We start from the raw sequence: 5,000 nt of genomic DNA, 5'->3' as shown, positions 1-5,000 counted from the left end.
CCGGGTGGCACAGGGCTGGATGGGGCTTTCGTATAGCAGGGACGGTGCTGCCTCACGCTTCGCTCGCTGTTCGCCGCTCGCCGCTCGCTCGCGCAACCTAAAATGGCCAGTTTTGGCCCGTTTTTGGGCTGTTTTGGCCTGTTTTTGGTCCGTTCTTGCGTGGCACGGCGACCGTCGTGAGCGGAGCAAAACGTCAGCCATCTCAGCACCCTGGAACCCCCCGGGTGGCACAGGGCTGGATGGGGCTTTCGTATAGCAGGGACGGTGCTGCCTCTCGCTTCGCTCGCTGTTCGCCGCTCACCGCTCGCTCGCTCAGCCAAAAATGGCCAGTTTTGGCCCGTTTTTGGGCTGTTTTGGCCTGTTTTTGGTCCGTTCTTGCATGGCGCGGTGACCGTCGTGAGCGGAGCAAAACGTCAGCCATCTCAGCACCCTGGAACCCCCCGGGTGGCACAGGGCTGGATGGGGCTTTCGTATAGCAGGGACGGTGCTGCCTCACGCTTCGCTCGCTGTTCGCCGCTCGCCGCTCGCTCGCGCAGCCAAAAATGACCAGTTTTGGCCCGTTTTTGGGCTGTTTTGGCCTGTTTATGGTCCGTTCTTGCGTGGTGCGGTGACCGTCGTGAGCGGAGCAAAACGTCAGCCATCTCAGCACCCTGGAACCCCCCGGGTGGCACAGGGCTGGATGGGGCTTTCGTATATAGCAGGGACGGTGCTGCCTCTCGCTTCGCTCGCTGTCCGCCGCTCGCCGCTCGCTCGCGCAGCCAAAAATGGCCAGTTTTGGCCCGTTTTTGGGCCGTTTTGGCCAGTTTTTGGCCTGTTCTTGCATTGCGCGGTGACCGTCGAGAGCGGAGCAAAACGTCAGCCATCTCAGCACCCTGGAACCCCCCGGGTGGCACAGGGCTGGATGGGGCTTTCGTATAGCAGGGACGGTGCTGCCTCTCGCTTCGCTCGCTGTCCGCCGCTCGCCGCTCGCTCGTGCAGCCAAAAATGGCCAGTTTTGGCCCGTTTTTGGGCCGTTTTGGCCAGTTTTTGGCCTGTTCTTGCATTGCGCGGTGACCGTCGAGAGCGGAGCAAAACGTCAGCCATCTCAGCACCCTGGAACCCCCCGGGTGGCACAGGGCTGGATGGGGCTTTCGTATAGCAGGGACGGTGCTGCCTCTCGCTTCGCTCGCTGTCCGCCGCTCGCCGCTCGCTCGTGCAGCCAAAAATGGCCAGTTTTGGCCCGTTTTTGGGCCGTTTTGGCCAGTTTTTGGCCTGTTCTTGCATTGCGCGGTGACCGTCGAGAGCGGAGCAAAACGTCAGCCATCTCAGCACCCTGGAACCCCCCGGGTGGCACAGGGCTGGATGGGGCTTTCGTATAGCAGGGACGGTGCTGCCTCTCGCTTCGCTCGCTGTCCGCCGCTCGCCGCTCGCTCGTGCAGCCAAAAATGGCCAGTTTTGGCCCGTTTTTGGGCCGTTTTGGCCAGTTTTTGGCCTGTTCTTGCATTGCGCGGTGACCGTCGAGAGCGGAGCAAAACGTCAGCCATCTCAGCACCCTGGAACCCCCCGGGTGGCACAGGGCTGGATGGGGCTTTCGTATAGCAGGGACGGTGCTGCCTCTCGCTTCGCTCGCTGTCCGCCGCTCGCCGCTCGCTCGTGCAGCCAAAAATGGCCAGTTTTGGCCCGTTTTTGGGCCGTTTTGGCCAGTTTTTGGCCTGTTCTTGCATTGCGCGGTGACCGTCGAGAGCGGAGCAAAACGTCAGCCATCTCAGCACCCTGGAACCCCCCGGGTGGCACAGGGCTGGATGGGGCTTTCGTATAGCAGGGACGGTGCTGCCTCTCGCTTCGCTCGCTGTCCGCCGCTCGCCGCTCGCTCGTGCAGCCAAAAATGGCCAGTTTTGGCCCGTTTTTGGGCCGTTTTGGCCAGTTTTTGGCCTGTTCTTGCATTGCGCGGTGACCGTCGAGAGCGGAGCAAAACGTCAGCCATCTCAGCACCCTGGAACCCCCCGGGTGGCACAGGGCTGGATGGGGCTTTCGTATAGCAGGGACGGTGCTGCCTCTCGCTTCGCTCGCTGTCCGCCGCTCGCCGCTCGCTCGTGCAGCCAAAAATGGCCAGTTTTGGCCCGTTTTTGGGCCGTTTTGGCCAGTTTTTGGCCTGTTCTTGCATTGCGCGGTGACCGTCGAGAGCGGAGCAAAACGTCAGCCATCTCAGCACCCTGGAACCCCCCGGGTGGCACAGGGCTGGATGGGGCTTTCGTATAGCAGGGACGGTGCTGCCTCTCGCTTCGCTCGCTGTCCGCCGCTCGCCGCTCGCTCGTGCAGCCAAAAATGGCCAGTTTTGGCCCGTTTTTGGGCCGTTTTGGCCAGTTTTTGGCCTGTTCTTGCATTGCGCGGTGACCGTCGAGAGCGGAGCAAAACGTCAGCCATCTCAGCACCCTGGAACCCCCCGGGTGGCACAGGGCTGGATGGGGCTTTCGTATAGCAGGGACGGTGCTGCCTCTCGCTTCGCTCGCTGTCCGCCGCTCGCCGCTCGCTCGTGCAGCCAAAAATGGCCAGTTTTGGCCCGTTTTTGGGCCGTTTTGGCCAGTTTTTGGCCTGTTCTTGCATTGCGCGGTGACCGTCGAGAGCGGAGCAAAACGTCAGCCATCTCAGCACCCTGGAACCCCCCGGGTGGCACAGGGCTGGATGGGGCTTTCGTATAGCAGGGACGGTGCTGCCTCTCGCTTCGCTCGCTGTCCGCCGCTCGCCGCTCGCTTGCGCAGCCAAAAATGGCCAGTTTTGGCCCGTTTTTGGGCCGTTTTGGCCAGTTTTTGGCCTGTTCTTGCATTGCGCGGTGACCGTCGAGAGCGGAGCAAAACGTCAGCCATCTCAGCACCCTGGAACCCCCCGGGTGGCACAGGGCTGGATGGGGCTTTCGTATAGCAGGGACGGTGCTGCCTCTCGCTTCGCTCGCTGTCCGCCGCTCGCCGCTCGCTCGTGCAGCCAAAAATGGCCAGTTTTGGCCCGTTTTTGGGCCGTTTTGGCCAGTTTTTGGCCTGTTCTTGCATTGCGCGGTGACCGTCGAGAGCGGAGCAAAACGTCAGCCATCTCAGCACCCTGGAACCCCCCGGGTGGCACAGGGCTGGATGGGGCTTTCGTATAGCAGGGACGGTGCTGCCTCTCGCTTCGCTCGCTGTCCGCCGCTCGCCGCTCGCTCGTGCAGCCAAAAATGGCCAGTTTTGGCCCGTTTTTGGGCCGTTTTGGCCAGTTTTTGGCCTGTTCTTGCATTGCGCGGTGACCGTCGAGAGCGGAGCAAAACGTCAGCCATCTCAGCACCCTGGAACCCCCCGGGTGGCACAGGGCTGGATGGGGCTTTCGTATAGCAGGGACGGTGCTGCCTCTCGCTTCGCTCGCTGTCCGCCGCTCGCCGCTCGCTCGTGCAGCCAAAAATGGCCAGTTTTGGCCCGTTTTTGGGCCGTTTTGGCCAGTTTTTGGCCTGTTCTTGCATTGCGCGGTGACCGTCGAGAGCGGAGCAAAACGTCAGCCATCTCAGCACCCTGGAACCCCCCGGGTGGCACAGGGCTGGATGGGGCTTTCGTATAGCAGGGACGGTGCTGCCTCTCGCTTCGCTCGCTGTCCGCCGCTCGCCGCTCGCTCGCGCAGCCAAAAATGGCCAGTTTTGGCCCGTTTTTGGGCCGTTTTGGCCAGTTTTTGGCCTGTTCTTGCATTGCGCGGTGACCGTCGAGAGCGGAGCAAAACGTCAGCCATCTCAGCACCCTGGAACCCCCCGGGTGGCACAGGGCTGGATGGGGCTTTCGTATAGCAGGGACGGTGCTGCCTCTCGCTTCGCTCGCTGTCCGCCGCTCGCCGCTCGCTCGTGCAGCCAAAAATGGCCAGTTTTGGCCCGTTTTTGGGCCGTTTTGGCCAGTTTTTGGCCTGTTCTTGCATTGCGCGGTGACCGTCGAGAGCGGAGCAAAACGTCAGCCATCTCAGCACCCTGGAACCCCCCGGGTGGCACAGGGCTGGATGGGGCTTTCGTATAGCAGGGACGGTGCTGCCTCTCGCTTCGCTCGCTGTCCGCCGCTCGCCGCTCGCTCGTGCAGCCAAAAATGGCCAGTTTTGGCCCGTTTTTGGGCCGTTTTGGCCAGTTTTTGGCCTGTTCTTGCATTGCGCGGTGACCGTCGAGAGCGGAGCAAAACGTCAGCCATCTCAGCACCCTGGAACCCCCCGGGTGGCACAGGGCTGGATGGGGCTTTCGTATAGCAGGGACGGTGCTGCCTCTCGCTTCGCTCGCTGTCCGCCGCTCGCCGCTCGCTCGTGCAGCCAAAAATGGCCAGTTTTGGCCCGTTTTTGGGCCGTTTTGGCCAGTTTTTGGCCTGTTCTTGCATTGCGCGGTGACCGTCGAGAGCGGAGCAAAACGTCAGCCATCTCAGCACCCTGGAACCCCCCGGGTGGCACAGGGCTGGATGGGGCTTTCGTATAGCAGGGACGGTGCTGCCTCTCGCTTCGCTCGCTGTCCGCCGCTCGCCGCTCGCTCGCGCAGCCAAAAATGGCCAGTTTTGGCCCGTTTTTGGGCCGTTTTGGCCAGTTTTTGGCCTGTTCTTGCATTGCGCGGTGACCGTCGAGAGCGGAGCAAAACGTCAGCCATCTCAGCACCCTGGAACCCCCCGGGTGGCACAGGGCTGGATGGGGCTTTCGTATAGCAGGGACGGTGCTGCCTCTCGCTTCGCTCGCTGTCCGCCGCTCGCCGCTCGCGCAGCCAAAAATGGCCAGTTTTGGCCCGTTTTTGGGCCGTTTTGGCCAGTTTTTGGCCTGTTCTTGCATTGCGCGGTGACCGTCGAGAGCGGAGCAAAACGTCAGCCATCTCAGCACCCTGGAACCCCCCGGGTGGCACAGGGCTGGATGGGGCTTTCGTATAGCAGGGACGGTGCTGCCTCTCGCTTCGCTCGCTGTTCGCCGCTCGCCGCTCGCTCGCGCAGCCAAAAATGGCCAGTTTTGGCCCGTTTTTGGGCTGTTTTGGCCAGTTTTTGGCCTGTTCTTGCGTG

The sequence above is a fragment of the Musa acuminata genome, unplaced genomic scaffold, assembly GCF_036884655.1.
Source record: "Musa acuminata AAA Group cultivar baxijiao unplaced genomic scaffold, Cavendish_Baxijiao_AAA HiC_scaffold_250, whole genome shotgun sequence".
Classification (NCBI taxonomy): domain Eukaryota; kingdom Viridiplantae; phylum Streptophyta; class Magnoliopsida; order Zingiberales; family Musaceae; genus Musa; species Musa acuminata.
This window is presented reverse-complemented; position numbering follows the sequence as displayed.